Raw genomic sequence first — 22,793 nt, 5'->3', positions numbered from 1 at the left:
TTTAAAGAGCATCTCCATGGTACCTCAAACCATACATTCCTCTTTTCTTTATCCCCTAAGGAAAGACTGAACAGTAGAGACATAGAGAAAGATGGGGGGCGGGGTAGAGAGTGGTTTCCTGAATGTGCAAGACTAATCTATACGTGTTATCACAAAATAGAAACAGAAGGTAATGTGTGAAAAATGAATTGCAGAATCATTTGTGTATCATGTGTGTGTCTGTCTGTCATCATTTCCTGCACTGGTCCTAAAAATCACTTTGACTCGCGAGATATGATTGATGGTCAGTCAACATCTATAATAGCAAGGAGTATGATATTCACATTCGATAAAGAGGTTATTAATCATAAATCCTCAAGGGGCTGTGCTCTAATTTGCCATCGCAAGTCAGATGGGATAACGAGATGATCATTTCACCAAGTGCAGTGAAAGAATTTTACCAGTCCTTTTTTTTAACCTTTTTTTATTTACTTTTACCTTTTTTTTATTTACTTTTACTGTTCATTTAGTTTTACATCTATTTGTGAATTCATTTATTTGTTTGATATTTGAATAAAACTATTCTGAATTATATAGATTAGATTGTTGATATTAGCAAAATCATATTATATCCTGCATGTGTATTTAGGTGCTATGTAATATTTTGCAGGGAGTTAACGTATAGAGATCATTTTGAATGATGCAGCTGCTGAGTATACAGTTTCAGGTGAGGCTGATTTAGGATTCAGGTTTGATGATATTCATGCAATTTGTATGTAATGGAGATATGATCAACTCCTGTCTGCGCTGCCCACGCTGCAGTTTACTAGAAGGTTGTGATCGAGAAAGGCCATCCTGGAATACCTCACCTGGTAAATGAAATCGAAAGGTTAGAAGCAGAATAAACAAAAGCACCACAGACCATTTCAATAGAACGTCCACACCCTTCTTGTTTTATAAAAGATAAGAAATATCAGAAATTATGTTTTTAAGAGAGTCTGCCATATTTTGTAGGGCAAGGACTGTTTGTTCCTGTCTCAAAAGCCTGAATTTGTTTTCTGATTTTTTTTCTTGGGGGAGGGGGGGGGGGGGCATGGCTTTCTGTGAAACTGATCTGCTGTAATCAAGACTTCGTATGCTGAAGAAATCTCTGCCGTAAATGCTTAATATGAACAGTGAACTTCATGGTACGTGATACATTCTTGTGTTGTCCTCTCTCCTAAGCCAGCATCTGTAACTGATCACCCCCTGCAGGCAGCATACCTACAGTAGGTAGTGAGGCTTTTGTTCTACATCGATTTTGTGTTTTATGTAGATGTGGTTATTTCTGTTGTAAACCCCAAATCCATGCAGATGAACATCTGTGGAAATTTTTGTATTGTGGACATGTTTCAACAAGTTTGTGAATGTCTGCTGACCATTGTTTAGTCGTGCCTCAGTGTTGAGGGAGGACTTGTAGCTTTTTGTGTACACCAATATCACCTTCTTGTTTCTTTCTTTCTTTCTTTCTTTCTTCTTTCCAGTCATCGGACATCCACACCTCCACAGGAATGGAGCCCTGGGGGCGGGGCGCCACCTGGTGCCATCATGGACGATGACTACTCCTCATCCCCTAATGCCATCCGGCAAACAGAAACTTGAGAAACAGGTAAAGCTCTATTGCTTGAAAATGTTTCTCTTTACTTTAGCTTGTTCATCATTGCAAAGGCTACCTCTTTCATTGCATGTTGTGGATAGTAGAAGGCAGGACTGTGGATGCAGCACATAAATTGACTCACTCCACCGCGTTGTATGACAGTTGTGTATCTAGTCGATTGGCCATAAACCTTGAGTTTCTGTAACGAGCTATTGGTGGTTCAGGCAATGGCTCCTTGTCCTTCGAGAAAAATTAATCCCAGCCCACGACGCAAACTTGGGGGAAAATTAGCCGCGATGCGCTCGGACCGCCGTGGTGATCCTCGGCGGGAATTGTCCAATCAGGAACTAAGCCAGGGGGGAGATCATCACTGGCAAAATTGTAGACAGATCATCAGCTTTCCACCGTAGTATCAAAACATCTGTCGCTGATTGGCATCACAATGAGCGTGGGTATACTCCGTTTAGGTTTAGGCCCCCTCAGGGAAGATCTCGGCTGCTCAGCCTTCATCTTCCACGTTAATACCTGCACCGTCTTTTCAAGCGCGGTCATCATAATCAGGGTGTGTCTTTCAATTCGATGCAGGAAATTACAAACACTTTGTGCTGGAGATTGTCTGCCTACAGGATGTAGCAGTTTGCTATTCAAGTCCTTTCCATTTTCATAATAATCTCTTAAAACTGCTCAGATCTAATATGACACTACTCACAGATTAAGTGGCCATGTTAGTCAAGGACATGTTTGTAGTTAAGAAATTAAAGCATTTTCTTGGAGATTCTTCTTTTGTTTTTTTTTTTGGGGGGGGAGTGATGTTTAATATCAAAGTCATATTTCCCACTAAGCTGTAAATAGCAGCATGTTATAATGCTGGACGCTATGACCAAGGTTTCAATTGTCTCAGCCACCACTTTGTTGTTGTTGTTACTAGTAGAGCTTACATTACCATGGAGCTACTAAACAGAGAATTACATTGTATGCGATCTTCCTTTTGAGCGCATGTAATGCAATGCTTGAAGAGGGCTGCTGCAATACGCATATCATCATTCATGCTGAAGTTGTGGCTTGCATTGCCTGAAATGCTGTGTATACAGTAGAATGGAAAAAGGGGTTCATGCGTACAATCGTACAGTGTGCATTCACATCTGTGTTTTGTAGTCATAGTGATAGCAGAGACTCCAACTCTCCCGCTTTCGACGGGAGATCTCCTGCCGAAAACCCATTTTCACAAAATGTCCTGTTCTCCCGCTTGAGATTTAATTTCTCCCGCCCTGGCTCTGTGTCTCCCGCTTGTATGGTTTTATAGATGCCAGTCAATTTCAAAATACACATGCATGTATAGCATCTGCACATGATATATGAAATGAAGTTTTATTAAGCCAAAATATATGATTTGATTCATTGAATTATTACTTACTTAGTGCCATCGTATGTTGAAAATAAGCCTGAGATAGCACGAGAGAGCATCTATAGAACCCTATAGTGACCCAAGGGACTTCGCGCACATCAAGTTGGAGTCTCCTGTTTGCGAGGGGTTCAGGTGGGAGAATCTCCAGATCAGAAGGTGCTTGGGGTTGGAGTCCTCTGTGATAGTCTTGTTTTGGGTTATATAATCTGTCAGTCCAGCTGACTATACCTGTATAAAAATTTCTGTGTGTGACAGAGGCTTGAAACTTATCGCCTTATTTCAAATAAATGCAATCAAATCTTATGCGAGTCAAGATTTATGAGTAATAAATTCACTTGCATGGTGGTGGGAAAGATCTTGCCAAGGTCAAGAAGTTAAAATCAAAAATCTTATTTTTATTTCAAAATGTACATATATATATATATATATGTGTGTGTGTGTGTGTGTGTGTGTGTGTGTGTGTGTGTGTGTGTGTGTGTGTGTGTGTGTGTGTGTGATGAGAAGAGGGTGACTGCAATCAATTGAAATAGTTTGACATAAATGGAAAAAAAGAAAGAAAATGATTTCATTGCTGGTCTACGATGTGACAATTGCAGAATGTATAAATCATGAGAGCTGATTGTCGGTGTGCTGGTAGTGTACCTACTGTATCAAAAGCTGCTGTCACACTATATATCAGGATATATCATTTATAGAAAGTATTGAGGTATACATGATGCTGTAGTTGTGGTTCTCACAACACATCTTCCAATTTTTGCCCCCCAGCGTGCGTTGCTCAAAGAGAAGCGTCAGAGGCACAACCAGCCGCTGATGGTACAGCCCAACCAGGAGCGTCAAGGGTCCGGAGGCAAGACGCGGCGGAAGGTCCCGGAAGAAGTGCGCCCTCTGGTGTCTCCCACACACAGCTCGTCAGCGAGCGAAGGACTTCAAGGTATTCATTATTATTTGTCAATCCATGACTGATGATAACACTCTTCAGTATAGTTTGATTGCTCTTTTGCTATGTATGGAATCTGTAAAATCAAAAATCTAGAATCAGTAATTTATAATTGCGTTTGTGCTGAATGTCCACATTTACTTGGATTTCTTATTCATTCATGAAATTAATGGAAGTTATAATTTGTGCTACAGTAAGGCCTATACAAGAGTCTCATAATGAAGCAAATCAAGCCATCGTCTTGTGTCAGTTGTTTCTTTTTCAGGTGGATGATGGTGAAAAGCCAGTTTATACAGACATTCAAATGATAAAATTCTGGATGTAGTTTATCAAGCATGTGTGCTAATTTAAAAAGACATCACAGATTTTATTTCAGAAGTCTCGAAAGAGACTGTGATGCATGATGAGTAATAAGAGGAGAGCCGACATGCACGTCCATCAATATGTTCGCATTGTTACATCACATGACTTTTATTATTGAATTTGCATAATATAGGCACATTCGGCATTTTAATATTGTTGTATCAAGTGTTGGGTTTAAGGTGCAAAATGAAAACAGGTGATGCATTTTGATGGCACACAAGATCCTTTGAACATACTGGTGGAGATATTCCAGTAAATGTGCATGCAGCTGTGCCGACTATAGCACTGTTAAATGTCATAGTGCAATAGAATATGATGCAATCTTTGAGTTCACATATGGCAGAAATGTCAGGATGGGGCAAAAATGCATAAAATAATCCGTCTAGGTCAAACACTCTTTTTGAGTTAACACTTTCTTTGAAACTGACAAGAAGGTCATTCACTTATGTACAGTTTGAATCTGAATGCATCAATTTCCTTGTAAAACAACAACCCTGCAGTAAATCATATTCCTATTGTGTGTGGGTGATGAAGAAGACAATGAGATACAGCACAGGTCTGAATTTAGCTGGCGTCTGACATGTGACATTTCAGCCACTTTGGCTGTGATAAATCCAGAGCTAGCATTTTACAGTAGTCCTTCACTTTTCTTCTTCTCCCCAGAACCTTCCCCCCCCCCTTCCTCTTTTTAAATATTGAGCTTGCTAATGGAGCTTATTCGGATGACTCTGGCTGCTTCTTGTAGATAGAAACCTCCTCTTTGTCAATGACCCAGTTTACATTGTACTGTGGAGGTGGGGGGGGGGGGGGGGGGGGGGGGATGGGGAGAGCTGCATGATAAGGCCAATTCATATGCAACCCTTCACTTTGTCCGGTTCACTCCCAATTCAGGACTGCTGCGCAAGGGGCATTCTGAATTTCTTATATATGTCATGTGTACATTTGTATCAAATATCCAGAAAAAAAAAAGAGCATCATGATGCATAGTTAAACATCACTTGAACATGGCATTGCTGAATATCAAGGGGAATGCGTGTGCATGTACACACTCGCTGCAGCGACAACTAATGTGAAGCACTGTACTGGATGAATTGTTACCATGACGACGACAAGTCCCTACCAACTTTCATCAAGCATTGTTAATGACCTTACAATTACCTACCTTTTATGATGCTCCATTTCTTTTCTTTTTTTTGTTGAAAAAACAAACAAACAGCGTTATGTCAATGACATCATTTAAGGCCAGGGCAGTACCAATATCATCATTCCAATATTTCTGAAACAGAGCTGCCAACACGATTGTTTTTCTTCCAACAAAATGAGAATATATTGTCTGTATGTTATAAATTAAAAATTGCATTTCTGAAATTCAGTTTGCATGCTTACTGTGTGCAGTTTGTCCATTTTGAAACCACCAAAATTAGTTTTGCTTTCATGATGTGTCAATATATATAGTTTTCTTTCTTTTCTTATTTTTATTGCTGTGTGTCAGCATGCTCATAAATCTGCAGAAGTGTGTACAAAAGCAGATATGAAGGAATTCAAAATCATCACATATTGATATAAAAATAGATAATCATTGTTGCTGTCTGTGCAAGCTTTGCATATGTCATAGAAGATTTTCTAGTACCGTGCTATCACCAAATAAAGCTGCGCAAAAGCACTTGGCATCGGCAATGTGCAAAACCTATGGCAAGAAAGCCCTTCAGATTTTAAATATAAAGTGAAAGTTATGAAAATGAAGCCTCCAGTGAGTTATCATGGCCCAAGTGATTGAGATTTTTGTTGCTGTTGTTGCTACTGTATACAGCTGCAGCTTGCCTCTAGTATCAGATATCAACAAGTGCCTGACTGGGCCGCCAATTCAATCTGAGAGTGATAGCCTGCTTAGCCTTGAGTATCTGAAAGGTTTTCTGTGAAGTCTTGCTTGAATGTCTGAATGGATAATCAGGCAGTAGTGATTACTTTCCTGCTCTTGGTTTTCAGAGATGATTCTTAAGAAGGTTCTCACATGTTTTCAAGTGTTTATTTAAAAAAAAAAACCCAATGAATCGTGATGCATTTTGATTACCAGTGTGAAGGATAGAAAAAAGTTCTCAAAAGAGGACTTCTCATGCAACTCCATGGAATCCAGGATCTGCACTAGAGCATAGCACATAGCATGTATTCAGGACAGTATGTATCTTCCCCAGTCACTTGTACATAATCAATACACTGTAAGTCTGGAAAATGTATGACTTCATTATCAGATTTAAGTAAAGAATACATCAATCAATCAGTCTTGCCTTTCCCGGTAGAATTTGTATTTTTCTTTTTGAAAGTTAGATATTGCAGCGAGTGCTCTTATTCACTTGCGTAAATCTGGGAGATGTGTACCCCCTGTTATTAGGTTAATATAATCTGATCCAATCCTGGGCCCCCTGAGTAAGTGATCCGATTCCCACTCCATCCCACTATCGCTTGAAGACATAATTACGTCTGCTCTCCACACCTCGACAAGGCTGTCAGGTACACAGTATCATAGTTAGATTACAACTGGAGAGGTCCTGGTAATCACGCTCGCTTTTCAAGTGTACACGGTACCACCCCACCCCTCCCTCCCTCCCTCCCTTACTGATCAGAAGCAGTTTTAGTTTCCTGCCATCCTGTGCATGAAATCTTAATCCCCTTGCTGTAAACGGAGAGCTCGAAAAGTTTTCTGCTCTGAGCGTTGGCTAGAAATCAAGTTGTCAGCAGAATTAGATTACATGTGTCCATGGTAATTTTTCATTGCTTACTCTTATATCTTGATGTATATGTAGATTCATGCAGTAACTTCGCTTTAAATTATAATGAGGAACATCAGACAAGCGTCAACACTTGAAATCCAATTTTTATTTATTCCAAGGGGAAAAATGCCGATGCAATCATGTGTACGGTGATTGCTTCAGATCTGTGGCTGATTATGCAGCTTGAGTTATGCAATTTCATACGTTGTACATGTGTTTAGATATAAGTTTGATTAAGATTTATGTGATAAAAATTTAGGTCATTTAGAAAAGACTTATAGAAAAAACATATTATATTCATATTCTCACAGAAATTAGCAATTGTATGGTTTCCATTTATGGTGACATGAAATAATGATTCCAGGTTTCTGACTTGCTGCAAATGAACCAAGTTCTGTCGCATTCTGCTTTACATGAAAGCATGTACGTGTGTTTCATTTGTACGCGCGTGGCCAGGGCTGTGCATGGGCAAAATGATGGCAAATTAACGTTTTATTTGTGTGTACCAAGTGAACAGCAACGTATTGTGTCAATGGTGTTCTCTAGTGATTTATGTTTACTTTAAATATCATCATCTCACATTCACATCTCTACGACCTTCTCATATGTCTCTCACCAGGCATCGATGGCCCGGCATCAACGTACACCCTCAATAATTCGGGTTCCTTTACGACGGTACAGGTCCTCACTGTGGAATCATCATCACCTGAGGAGGAGGCTGCACCAAAATTCAAGGAAACAACAGGTATTCACTGGAAATGTTCAGTGTACTGTACGAGGTGAAATTTTTGCGGTGGTTTTATTTTCGCGAATTTCGTGAATCGCCTTTGATCCGCGAAAGTAACAACACGCGCAAATAACTTAGTTCAGTTAGACCCTCGCAACCGCGAAATTAACAACACGCGAAAATGTCCTCCAAGTAGCAATTCGTGAAAATATCTGTACGCGAAAATTTCAGCTCCTACAATAACATGCCCCTCGTTAGAGTGTACTCTGGAGGAGTTCTCTCTGGGACCCCATTCATGTTTCTTAAACCTCCATTTTTGTAGTATGCTGCTACATCTTTTTATTTCCTCCACCAGGGAGGTTGTGTTTTTGCTGGCATTTGGCTTGTTTGTATGTTTGTTTGTCTGTGTGCGAAAGAACTCAAAAAGTAGTGAATGGATTTGGAGGAAACTTGCAGAAAAAGTTGGTAATGACATAAGAATATAAGAGGATTAATTTTGGTAGTGATCTGGGCATTTTTATGGATTTTGAACAGTTTTTTTAATCTTTTGGCATACAGGGTCAATGAATTTGTGAATTCAATCTGCGCATACTTAAGGTTTGCATACGTGCACTATTTAAAGCGTGTGTTCTGCTCAGTGCGGCACAGCGCAGCAGGAATTATTAAGCTGGTGACGTAAATAAAAGGTTGTGAAGCATATCATGCTTGTAGATCGCCTCGTTGTTTATTTCAGGCATGAGGACGCTTCACAGGAACATGAACTGGCATGGCTGTATCTTTGGTATATATGTTGAAGGAATGCAGATATCTCACTGTAGATGAACTCTTTCGTTAGATATGCAATGATGGCTCAGATTAGAGACTCTTTTGCTCCAATTGAGATGTGGGTATTTTTAGGTGCGTCGTCCGTCGTGCGTCGTCCGTCGTCCGTCGTCCGTCGTCCGTCGTCCGTCGTGCGTCGTGCGTAAACTTTTTACATTTTCATCTTCTTCTTGAAAACCCCAAGACCGATTTTCATCAAACTTGGCAGGTAGCATCCCTAGGGGGGTTAGGAACTCAATTTGTTAAAATGGGCACCATGCCCCACCCAGGGGGCCCCCAGGGGGGCCCAAACCCCCCAAAATTAAGGAATCTGTAAAAATCTTCTTCTCTAGAACCAGAAGTGATAGAGCTAAGTTAATAATATGAGTTAGTACATTGATGACTGTAGTTTCAAGTTTGTTCATGGCAGAATCAGGGGTGCCCCCCTTGGGACCCGGGGGGGGGGGGGGGGGGGGGGGTGGGGAAGGGTTCTAATGGGGCCTAAATTGTACATTTTCATCTTCTTCTTGAGAACTCCATGACCCATTTTCACCAAACTTGGCAGGTAGCATCCCTAGGGGGTTAGGAACTCCATTTGTTAAAATGGGCACCATGACCCACCCAGGGGGCCCCCAGGGGGCCCAAACCCCCAAAAATTAAGGAATCCGCAAAAATCTTCTTCTCTAGAACCAGAAGTGATAGAGCTAGGTTAATACTATGAGTTAGCACATTGATGACTGTAGTTTCAAGTTTGTTCATGGCAGAATCAGGGGTGCCCCCCTTTGGACCCGGGGGGGGGGGGGGGGGGGGGGGGGTGAGGAGGGGTCCTAATGGGGCCTAAATTGTACATTTTTATCTTCTTCTTGAGAACCCCATGACCCATTTTCACCAAACTTGGCAGGTAGCATCCCTAGGGGGTTAGGATCTCAATTTGTTAAAATGGGCACCATGCCCCACCCAGGGGGCCCCCAGGGGGCCCAAACCCCCCAAATGAAGGAATCTTTAAAAATCTTCTCTAGAATCAGAAGTTATAGAGCTGAGATAATACTATGAGTGAGTACAGTAATGACTGTAGTTTCAAGTTTGTTCATAGGAGATGTCTGCACTGTGAAGGATCGATGCCAGAGGCATTATTATTTATTATTATTTTTTTTATGTTGTCCGGCTGTCTGTCTCACATCTTATTAGTATTGTCTACTATATGCAGACGTGTTTAGAATACAACAGTACTTACATTGGCTAGTGGTGATAGTAACCCTGGGGTGCTCCACTGTCTCCGATGTGGGAGTACCCTGAATGAATAGCGTGCTATTTGCGTACATTGAGAAAAACATACATTCGGGCACCTCTGAAAGTGCCCCATTTCACCAGCAATAGGCTTGTGTTTAAATGTTTATATCTGATATGTGACCCTGCATCACAAAACGAACAAAAAGTCGCACACACTGATTTTGTGTGAGGATTGAAAATAGGTGAAATGGGTCAACCTAGCCGATCTTGACTTTTTCATATTTTCTGAAAGAGCAAGTCTTCTCCTACGTTGTGCTAAAATTTGGGATCATAAAACGAGCAGGAAAGTGTGTTTTTTAGCAGTTTATCTCGAACAGATTTTTGGTAGAAAAGTGTGATTAGGTGTTTTTTTAGAGTCCCCTTTTCATTTCTTAAAAACCTTGTACACACTCTTAACTTAACTCTAATAACTTTTGAAAGGATGATGCTACTGCTTTGAAAGTTGGCATTGATTATGGACAGAATGTGTTCATAAGGCATGCTTAATTTCAGTTTAATCTGATAATCCCCTCATCGTTATACCCCCGCCAAACGAAGTTTGAAGGGGGTATATAGGAATCAGCGGACGGTCGGGCGGTCGGGCGGTCGGGCGGTCGGGCGGTCGGGCGGTCGGGCGGTCGGGCGGTCGGGCGGTCGGTCCGTTGCAAATCTTGCGTCGCGAACTACTTCCTCAGTTTTCAACCGATTCCCATAAAACTTGGCACAGATGTGTGCCATGGGTTGTAGATGTGCAAGACGTATTTTTTGACAGTACCCAAAAGTACGTTGCCATGGTAACGGCATATTATGGGCAAAAATGGGTACAAATCTTGCGTCGCGAACTCCTCCCACAGTTTTTGATCAATTTTTATGAAATTTGGTACAGATGTTCATCTGAATATGTTAATGTGCAAGACACATATTTCCGCAGTGGCAAAAAGTGCGTTGCCATGGTAACGGCATGTTATTGGTAAAATATAGGGCAAAATGCTTCATGGCAAAACTGCTTCATCAGTGTTCTTCCAATTCTCATGGAATTCATATTGAATGTTTGTGTTAGGATATAGGTCAGCATGACACATTTCTTGACAGTGACAAAAAGTATATTGCCATGGTAACAGCTCACATGTTATGAGCCAAAATGATGGAAAATTTTGTGTTGCAAACTACTTCCTCAGTTTTTGCCCAATTTCCATGAAACTTGGTACAGATGTGTGCCTTTGGTTGTAGATGTGCAAGACGCATTTTTCGACAGTACCCGAAAGTACGTTGCCATGGTAACGGCATATTAATGGCAGAAGATCAAGGAAAGATCTTGCGGATTTAACTCAGTCTTTTTACCAAAGCTTATGAAATGTTGTTTTGACCAAAGCTTATGAAATGTTGTTTGGCGGGGGTATAACCAGTCGCTGTAGCGACATTTCTAGTTGTTACTCTGGTGGTTTACATCCTGTTTTTTGTCCTGTTCATCGCACGGCCAGCACGGCTTGGTAAAAAATTAGCGCTTGAATAGACACTGTACTTCAGAGCCTCGTTTCTCAGTTCAGACTTTTCTCAAGTGTGTGCTTTCTTTCCAATAATTAGATAGGTTAGGAGAGTCCATTCCATTTGAGTTATGCATCATTTTAAAGCTTAAAGTCTGCTCTTTCCGAATGTACTCTTAACTGAAATTTCATGTCTGGCGACTTTGTGTTCGTTTTGTGATGCAGGGTCACATATGTACCTGACACTAAACTTGCACATATCCAGACTGTTTCCATGGTCTTGAAAAGACGTTTTTCTTCATTCATTTTCTTTCTGCAATTCACAATAAAGCTCTCCGGTGTTTGTATGTCTTCCATGCTGATGTACAGGTGATGATCGGCTGGCACATGCGCATACAAATTGTAGGTTCCAAATTGCCTAGGTAATTCATGCAATCGAAGTGTAGAGATTTCATGGAAGTTTACATTGTAATGAGCTTGACCAATCAAGAAAAATCATCAATTTGGACAGTAAAGGACTATTCAAGGAATCAGATTTTACCCGTTGTGAGTTTTTGAACATTGACCTACATCTATACATATTCAAATCAAAATAATTCAACTTATAAAGCTTAATTTCATGTCAGAATACCACCACATACAAGACACCAAATGCTAAACATTCACAACCTGAATGCTTCGCGTTTGGGCTGGTCACAGTTACATGGTGACAGTAACTCTATGTATACCATTGCTGACTGATGCATTGACTTGCGTTTCTTCTTTTTCACTGTCTGCCGAGTTACTTTTGTATACCATCTACCACCATAAAAAATTTACAAAGTCACACTGTCACAAAGTGTTCACATTTTCAGAACTCCGTATAATTCTAAACTAGGAAATGGAAAGCGAAGAAAGAGTGAAATATAGTCAAAGGCTTATTCTGCTGTTTGATAACACCTTGTCCCTTCCCAGTAAGAAGCAATCATGTTGAGATTATTCTGTTCCATGGATCTTGAAGTCCAATGTCCGTCTCTCTGTCTGTGCATTCAGAAACAGAGCGCAAGCTGAAAGCCATGGGAATCTCGGGAACAGTGCCTTTTGAAGATCCCGATGACATACCCACCTCCACCCTACCAGAGGGTGTGGTAGCCCCCACCCATATTAACCCTCCCCCACCCCCCTACAGCACAATTCCAACCCCCTATGAGCAGCCAACGCAGAATGTGAATACGTCAGGTTTCTCTGCAGTGGGAGGTGGGATGACACAAACTCAGCCAGTGCAGGAAAAGAAGGTAAGCATGGTTACAATTTCAGATACTGTAGAAGGATCGTATCAGGGTATCTAGCCCATGGCTAAATACTGGTGAGTGATAAGGTTAAAGTAAAGATTAGGGTAACTGTTACGTTTAGGTTTAGAGTCTGGGTTAGAGCTAGGATTAGGTTCATGATTAAGATTAGGGTCAGGGGAAGGATCGGGGGTAATTGTACAGGGGGTAATTGCCGTAGAACCAAAAGGAGAGGCTGGCAGGCAGGACTTTGTAGTGAGGATCAGGATTTCCCTTTAATCCATCTTACTAATTTCCTCGTTTTAATCACCTTTTTTGGAAATTCAAAGTTATGCTTTCCCTTCCAAATTAACATTTCTGGCAGTTGAGATATCAAAATGTGACAAATTCTGAGTGTTGAAGAATTTTCATGAAATCATATCATGATAGTGTGCATATATGTTTTTGCACTTTTTGATGATACTGAATTCAGAAATAATGTGATGATCATTTCATATCAAACATTGTGTCTTTGCATGTTAAGCAGCTGTTTGTCTGTTGGGTAAAGTGATTGACATAGATTTTGTATGTCAGCTGTCCTTCTGACTTTCCCTTTAATAATTGTATTTATTGTCACTCATTTCAGACAAGACCAGACAGTGGAAATTCAGGGGGTGCTGTGGGTGGTGCCCTCGACGGAGCAGAACTGGACAGATTCGTACTGGCTCCAGCACCCCAGGGACAACCAGTACGGTGTCGCATCACGCGTGACAAGAAAGGTGTCGATCGCAGTGTCTACCCAACGTACTACCTACACATGGAGAGGGATGATGGCCGGAAGGTGAGTTAAATCAAAATCACATTTTGACGACATTGCCTTGTTTAAAAATTCTGAGCTGCATGCTCCTACTGCTACTGGAGTCTCTTATGTCAATATGAAGGTTTAAAAAAAATTAAGAGGTTGAAAGTGAATGCCAATACCTTAATAGTGTTACTCTGACATCATGATGCACAGACTTGACCATCAATGGAAGAAGGGGGAGAATGTTTGTGTACATCTACAAATTTGTGCATATCTGTAAGAATTATGCGATAACGAAGAATGTGCTCATGAATATCATTTTCGTCGGGTGAGAATGATAAGGGTGTTAAGTTGCCACTAAAACCACAGTGTTTGGGGCTCCTTAACGCCCTTATCGTTCTCAACTGACAAATTATCATGTACATCTGCACGGCAAAAGTGAGACATAGGCATGTTTGCTTTACTGCCTCAGTATTCTTTTTTCGTGTGTGTCTGTGTGTAATGTGTCGATGTTCATTTTGGCCTTTCACAGCAATTCTTGCTGGCTGCCAGGCGGCGTAAGAAGAGCAAGACCTCAAACTATCTCATGTCGACTGACCCCACAGACCTGTCGCGGGACGGAGAGAGCTTTGTAGGCAAGCTTAGGTAAGAACACTGGAATAGATTAAAACCCCCCTTTGTTCAGTGAAGTTTTAATCGGTCTTACTGGTATGATGATGATGATGATGATGGTGATGGTGATGGTGATGGTGATGGTGATGGTGATGGTGATGGTGATGGTGATGGTGATGGTGATGGTGGTGGTGGTGGTGGTGGTGGTGGTGGTGGTGGTGGTGGTGGTGGTGGTGGTGATGGTGATGGTGATGGTGATGGTGATGGTGATGGTGATGGTGATGGTGATGGTGATGGTGATGGTGATGGTGATGGTGATGGTGATGGTGATGGTGATGGTGATGGTGATGGTGATGGTGATGGTGATGGTGATGGTGATGGTGATGGTGATGGTGATGGTGATGGTGATGGTGATGGTGATGGTGATGGTGATGGTGATGGTGATGGTGATGGTGATGGTGATGGTGATGGTGATGGTGATGGTGATGGTGATGGTGATGGTGATGGTGATGGTGATGGTGATGGTGATGGTGATGGTGATGGTGATGGTGATGGTGATGGTGATGGTGATGGTGATGGTGATGAGTTTTGTGATGATGATGACGATGAGTTTTATGATGATAACGATGATGGTTATGAAATAACAATCAGTACTACTGCTAATACTATCACTGTTACTACTTCGGCTGCTGCTGCTGCTGCTGCTGCTGCTACTACTATTACTGCTACTATAACTACAGCTACTACTACAACTACTTCTACGAATACTGCTACATACTACCTGCTAGTAGTAATAAGAGTCCTGGTAGTAGTAGGTGTGACAGTGCTTGTCACTAGAGTGGTAATGATGGTAGTAGTATTGCTATTGATACGGTGGCTGTGACAGTTCTTCATCATGAAGTTATGGTACTATTTGCAGATGAGCCATTACCTTTTGTATCTTTTGAGTGAATTATCACACATGGTAGTAACTGTCACTCAACTTGTTTTATTGCCATACAGAGCCAACTTCATGGGCACCCACTTCACGATATATGATGGTGGCCTTGCCCCTGAGAAGCCTGGGGCGTTACCCGACGGAAGCAATGTCCGGAACGAACTGGCTGTCGTTTACTATGTAAGCATTATATGATGATCTTATTTCGCTGCCAGACCTCTTCAGAATATGAAACTCTGACCTGTTGCAACTTCTCATGAATGGTTCTTTTAAAAGGGGATTTTTTTTTGGAAATATGATGCAATATTTGGTACCCTGGGGTACCAAATGAAAATTTGCCATTTTGTTGATTTTTTTTTTCAGCGCTGTACCCTGGGTTACCAAAAAAAATGTGTACAAATGATTTTCAGTATCATTATGCACAAAAATGTTTTCTTATTTGTGAATTAATGCATGCAAATAATAATTTTTTTTTCTCATTTAAATGCTCTGTTGTAATTTATCTAATGATTGTGCGGTAAACGTAACTGTAAAAAGAAAATGATAACTTCTTGAATAGATACTCTGTGAAATTGTTGTTATCAATGTGATTAGATTACACAAGTAGACATGGAAGGAAAATCGGCATTGGGATCATTATCGCCGCGCCGATTTAGATGCCGGCGCTGATGATCAGAAAAAGTCACCATGACAACATTGCTCAACTGAATGATAATGGACGCAAGATGGCACTACAAAACGCTGTACCCCGGGTTACGACGGTACCCTGGAGTACGGCGTGCCGAATCATATGGTAATTTATCGTTGCTATTTTGCATTCCTGTTATCAAGCATGTCAGTGTTTGCCTCGTATTGTAGGACACAAATGTGCTCGGCTTCAAGGGACCCCGCAAGATGACTGTCATCATTCCAGGAATGAGCCTAGACCATCAGCGAGTGGACTGTAAACCGAGGAATGTGAGTATGATTGACATATCCCTTGAAGGGAGTCAAGTTAAGTCACAGATACTCTTCCACATGGAAATGTGCTATTAACATTTGCTGATGTACATAAAAATGGTGCTGTCATGGACCTAAACCAGAAGACTGAATATCTGAGATCAGTAAATACTGAGCAAACAAAGTGTTTGTTCCTAATCCTGAGTGGGTCTCAAGCCGAGAGGGTCTATACAAGTACATGTAGTAGATACTAGAGTGCTGACAGGCAATACACCCTGCACAGTTGTTCTGTGATTGCGCGGAGCACTTGCTTGCGGCACTCGCGTGCAGAGCCAAGTTTGCCAGTACTGCAAAGGGCAAGATGACGTCTCTCCCCCAGTCGAAATAGAATAGTTTATAAATAGAGAGAAAATATAACAAAAATAGACCCCAAAAATATATTTTCTTCCTATTTCCACACTTGAAAAAATATGGAGAAAATAGTTTGAAAATATATTGAAAATAGTAAGAAAAATAGAATAAAAATATATTTTTACCTTATATGTTTTGGAACATAAAAATAGACTAAAAATAGACATGAAAATAGTCAAAAAATAGATATGAAAATAGTAAAAAAATAGTCCAAGAAAGGATTATTCTCCCGTCCAAAATAGGAAAAAAATAGCCTAGAAATAGCCTGAAAATCAGTAAAAAAAAGCAAAGAAATATATTTTCTTACTATTTCCTTGATTTGAAAAATAGTGAGAAAATAGCTCAGAAATATAATGGAAATAGTAAGAAAAATAGGTTAAAAATATATTTTTACCTTATATGTTTTGGAACATAAAAATAGACAAAAAATAGACAAGAAAATAGTCAAAAAATAGACCAAGAAATGATTATTCTCCCGTCCAAAATAGGAAAAAAATAGCTTAGAAATAGCCGGAAAATCAGTGAAAAATAGCAAAAAAAATATATTTTGAACATATTTTTTCCAGAAAATAAAAATAGCTTCGCTCTAAAAAATATATGAAAATAAAGTAAAGAAAAAAAAGTGAGAGTACAAGATAAAGAAAAAAAGTGAGAGTGCAAGATACATGTACCATACAAATACCACATTATTTCCCAAGAATTGCAAAAATGTAGGTTTAAACAAATCAAAGAAGACAGTGTACTGAACCTCAGTAAACAAATACAACGTTGTAAGACAAAGAATGCACATTTGTTCGAGTTAATTACTTATGACAATTAAAAAGTAGGTTTATTGCTTCATGTACAGCACGGTGGCTGTACATACGGCTTACTGTATTGCCAGTCACATGATTTAGAGATATGATAACACCTACAAAATTCTAAATTGAATATCAAATACACGTTTGTACAGTGAAATTTTGACATGTTTCATGTACATAAAAATACAGATGTATGTAGCTTAGATAATACATGAAAGCTTTGGACTTCAGTGACACCAGGAGCACTGAACAACAGGGCCTACCTATGGGGGTGGGGAACGAAACAACATTAAAACCATATCTTGCAACCTAACAGTCCTGAAATGAGAGCATGTATGCACACTTAGATGAAAGCTGTTCTTGCACTTCTAATGTCCAAGACTATAGGCAGGAAGCTCCATAGCAGCACAACTTCTGTTGGACGCTTTGCAGGAGGTCTGATACAGCTTGGGTAGTGTGCCGTAGCTTTGTCATTGTAGAGCGTTGGGATGCCCTTTCGCAACCGAGTCATGAGAATTTTCTTGTTGAAGATTGTTCCTGCAATGAATAGAACATTTATTCAATGCACTATTATCATCTAATAACAGTAGTTCTTGCACAGGATAGATACCATGCAACAAACGTGTAAAGAATGGGATTAGATTGCTACAACTATTGGTCATTTCATCACTCTGAGGTGCATGTGAGATGCTGTTCAAAGACACAGTGTACTTTTAAAGTTTTTAAAAGAATTTACAGTCATTTTAACTTCTACGTGTCACATATAGGCGAAGCCCATTACATTCAACGCTCCATATCATGTTTTGTGCACAAATTGTCTTTAGTAAAATGTAGTTTGATGTTTCTCAATATTTGCACACATGCATCACTTTCACCTGTTGATTACATTTTATTTTGAGCATGTTGCCAATATTCAACTTCTTTTGAGGATGTTGCTCGTAGCATGCTGCTGGTTTTTGAGGATGTTGCACAAACATTTTTGGTATGTTGGAGACAATATGCTCAAACCCCTCACGGGCCACCCTATAGGTTGAACAAAAACAAAAATAATAACAATAAAAGAGGAATACCTTCCCCTTGATGACATGGAGAAGCCGAGAAAAAAGCAGGACATCAGAGCATCGACTTCTTCGCCGAAGAATTCAGCTAGGAGGATGCCATACACGTATTGACGTTAATCAGCGCTGCATACATGTACTATGCAGATGTACCGGCACCGGGTGCCCAAGAAAGGAATGAACAGCATGATCGATGGTCATTTTTCACAGATGGACTTCAAGTCTTCTATCGATGCATCAGCCAGTCAATCTATCATTGATTCTGATGAATAAGAAACAACAACAAAATAATGTTAGAGTTCTATCTCTTAAAATTTTGTTATAACCAAACAAATATAGACGTCTATAAACAACAAAAAAGAAATACACAGAGATGATGACTTGATGAGGCTGCACCTGAATTTTTACTTTGGTCTTTGTTGTATCTAAAAATAAGTTGTAACACTTGTTATAACCGTGTTCGATAACACTCAAGACTAGAACAGGAGTCATTGTTTTCTAAAGTGTGAGTGTAGGTCTATTACGCGGTAGCCAATTTAAAACTACGTGGCTAGCTCTAACGTTAACCGTGGGCATTATTCCTTTCTAAATTCTGGCATTCTGCAAATGAAATGCAAATGGTTTCCAATTTGGAATCAGTTCAGACTTTCAATTTAAAGATCACATGTACACGAAGTTGTAGGACCTTGTGAATAAAGTTCCTAACGTTAGGCCTAACATGTTAGTTTCGTCTACCAAGATGAGTTATTAATGCTCTAACACTCTTTCACACAGTTTCACATTGCTATAAATGGTTCTGTAACTCAACTGTTCAGTTTAACGGTCTTAATTTCTAAGTTGTCTGGATCTAACGTTAAACTTGTTAGATTCTAACATACGATAGTTACGGTTAGAATCTAACACTAACATTTTAATTTTTACTTTGTTATATGACGAATACCGTACATACTGTCTGCGCAGGTCTAGAAATCCATAGTAAGTAAAAATAATTTCTTTTTGTCAGTATACACACAGCGGGATGAAAAGTAATTAAGCCAAACCCAAAGTAAAAAGTTTGCTGTGCAGTGCAATTTCGATCCCCGTTGGTTCTAACGTTAGAGCCGTGATTATCAGGGCATTCACTGTGTGGTCAGGCCGATGGGTGTGAGAGCTATAAACCTTGCAGATCGAGAGCTCGGAAAGGATCGAGCGAGCAGGGCAGCCATTGCAAATCTTTGCTGCTATTTTTAGCTACCTACGGTAAGTGTTTAAGATACAGTATACTGGACTACTGTATGGAGGTCTTCTACTAGTTCTATTAAAAGTTGAATTCACCAACCTTTTTCGAGTAGAGTCCAAAAGGAGCAGTTCCTGATCTTATTCTCTTGCGTCGTTTGCATGCCATTTCACAAATATTAGGCCCTTATTGTACTGTAAGGAGCAACTAAGCTTGTGTTGTACACGTCCGTTCGGCCGCCGCAGTTTGAAATGAACGGCGCAAATCAAATAACGGCGCGATACGATATGCGCATGATAAACCGCTCACTGTCTAACGGCCATCAGCGACAACAACAACAACACGCGCACGGACATCTTACTCCTGTTTATGATCACAATAATTTGTTGTCATTAATTTTGGGCGCTAAATTGTAAAAATATACGTTGTGATATCAAATATTATTAATAATTTGTATTAATATTTTTTTATGCTCAATATATTTTCGTAAAGATTTTCTCCGTAATCTTTTGTACGAACGAGCCTCATATCCGGATCTCCTTTTCATCGTACATAATACACGCCGATGAATCGCATTCAGAGTCCCAGACAGTTTTCTATTGTTCTGTGTACACTTCAATACGGCGCTCCGGAAGCTGCGGGGAACGGGATACAATGAGTTACTACGTGCTTATTTTCAAGAGTCTGTGATCCTGTTCAAGGTTTTTACATGCTTTATTCCGTAGTGAATAGATGTTGCATTTTATGATTTTCGTAAATCAACAAAGTGAAGCCGCATTATGCTTGCAATGGTAAGATTACTGTCCGATAATAATCCCGCCTGTTGAAACCACACGGTTGATGCAGTCACGTTCGATGTCTGGATGGCCGTCATGACTTGCATAATGACCATCAAAATATGACTTTTCGCATTCATTTTTGTGATAAACATCATTGAATAATTATAATCCTAGTAGATTGATTTATAAATAAATTTTGCCGACAACTTTGTTTACGTTATTGTGACATATACTAGGGTCTGGCTTGATAAACTTTCAATAACCCGATCTTCCATTCATGTGTGTAGCAATAGGATTACATACACTGTACAAAAACCGCTAATCGCATACTAGTACTTTATACAAGTATTGTTTGCTCACTTCGCAATGTACTTATACACGTACGCATGAATGCAATGTGGCGTTCAAAGGATCAGGGGGTGTTTCATAAAGGCCGTTTGTCAGCGCTTACAAACGTTGATGAAACACGTACCATCCAGGGGGGCGTTTCATCAACGAGTTCGTCGGAGTTTTCACCGACGAATTTGCTATCAGCCAATCAGACGCAAGGATTTACACTGACAACTGTCAAAAGCTAATGAAATCCTTGGTCTGATTGGCTGATAGCAAATTTGTCGGTGAAAACTCCGACGAACTCGTTGATGAAATGCCCCCCAGGGGGTGAATTCATCAACGCTTGTCAGCGCCGACAATTGTCGGCACTGCATGACCAGTGTTAGCAAAATCCTTGGTTTTGATTGGCTGAGATGCTCTGCATGGTCACCGTGACTGTTACTAATTATGGTGATATTGTGATTCAAGTTGTCAGCGCCGACAAACGTTGATGAAACACTCCCCAGGTGTGATCGAGCGTGAGAGTTTGTCAGCCGATTTTGCAAATACCGGTACTGTAGGTTAGACCCTTTCTATGTCAAAAAAAAAAATTTGAATGTGTGTATAGCAAAAAATAGCTAAAAAATAGTGCAGGAACAAAAAGTGAAGGAGATGAGAGAGCAAAAAATAGCAAGAAAATAGTGTAATCGTCTTTTAAATATAATTAGAGACAAAAAAATAGTTAAAAAATAGTACATGAAATTCAAGGAAAATAGCAGAAAATTAGTGGTATCCAAAAAATAGTTTAAAAATAGTACATGAAGGGAAAGAAAATTTGAAATAGCTAAAAAATAGAGCTATTTTTCCACTATTTGTGAATGAAAATAGTAAAAAAATAGTCCACCTTGTTGGGAAGGTGGGAAAAATAGCAGAAAAATAGTGTGATTTTTAGACTATTTTCAAAGAAAATAGGCAAAAAATATATCATGAAATGATGAAATAGCAAAAAAATATATGGAAAATAGTGGAAAAATATATTTTTCCGCTGGCCAAAATGACTGGGGTCAGTAATCACAGAAATTTTTACACAATCTGCCCTCTATAGGTGGTGAATATGTAACCTCTTTGGTCTCAAGACAAATGACATGATTGAATGCATTCTGCTACCCCCTTTCCCTGTCTCTCACCTCCCCACTTTTCTCCATCCATCACCTCCTTTGATATCCTTCTGTTGTTTTTGCTTTTTTCAGGAGCGAGAGTCCATGTTGGAGAGGTTTAAGAGGAAAGACATGGAGAACCTCCTAGAGTTGCACAACAAGACGCCGGTCTGGAATGACGGTATGTGGCCAGTGTTGCGGCAGGTGCTTGGATGCCCTTGATGCAAATACACAGTAGTCCTTTTCACACACACCCAAACTTATTTGTTTTTGAAAATGTATGTCTGCAATGCAATATGAAATCTGTTAAATCCTGTGTGTAGACACACACACACACACACACACACACACACACACACACACACACAAACTCAACTTTGTTGACTCTTACGATAGGCATCGCACTGGTTCTGATCTTGATTTTTTTTTTTTTAAATTTTTTTGAAGGGGGGGGGGAACTCTTGTAGTGATTTGCCATGTGCTGCATGTTTGAATGGCACGTGAAGAATGATATCATTGCTTTTTTTTTAAATATCCCACATTGTAACTTTGCCACATTAGGTCCAGGCACTATGGTGCCCAGGGGGCATGCTCTGTGGTCATTGTTTAGGCCTGCACTGTCTGGACATTCAAAATACATCCTTTGCATCTGAGTGATTTTTCACATTGCGATGCAAAAAACAATTACTCGCCTGTCTATGAATGTGGTCAGTGTGCCACTGGTGATGATGAGAATGCTGTTAAGTATTGAGCCAACCCGGTATTGAATTGATCACATGTGAATGCTTTCCAGTTTTCACAGGATGCCAACATAGTAATAATTGTAGCTGAGATACCTTGTTATACTGTTTTTATCATTATTGTTATTATTATTTTTAGTGTCTTTGATTCTACATGATTCCTGAACATTGCATAATGAGCCCTTTCATGGTAAAGTAATAATTCAGCCCATATCGAGATAGATACTGGATATATCTTGTACTTAGCTGAAATCTCCACAGAGACCACATACAGGATATCCTGTAGTCGTAAAAGAAGCCATGCAGCTGTTTGTTGGAACTTTATTGAATGCTGTAGTTGCTGAGTGAATTGAATGCCAGTGATTTACACATGTGAGAAAAAAGATGATTTTCTCCTCTTTAGAATGATACTTA

At 40.0% G+C, this 22,793-nt stretch overlaps 1 pseudogene; it reads left to right on the top strand.

Moving 5' to 3' along the window:
- The first annotated feature begins 1,551 nt into the window (after window positions 1-1,551).
- On the top strand, window positions 1,552-21,861 carry LOC139725358 (tubby-related protein 3-like; annotated as a pseudogene).
- Window positions 21,862-22,793: the final 932 nt, after the last annotated feature.

The sequence above is a fragment of the Diadema antillarum genome, unplaced genomic scaffold (assembly GCF_040938485.1).
Source record: "Diadema antillarum isolate AM-2024a unplaced genomic scaffold, OU_Dant_1.0 seq00000035_RagTag, whole genome shotgun sequence".
Taxonomy (NCBI): domain Eukaryota; kingdom Metazoa; phylum Echinodermata; class Echinoidea; order Diadematoida; family Diadematidae; genus Diadema; species Diadema antillarum.
This window is presented reverse-complemented; position numbering and strand designations above follow the sequence as displayed.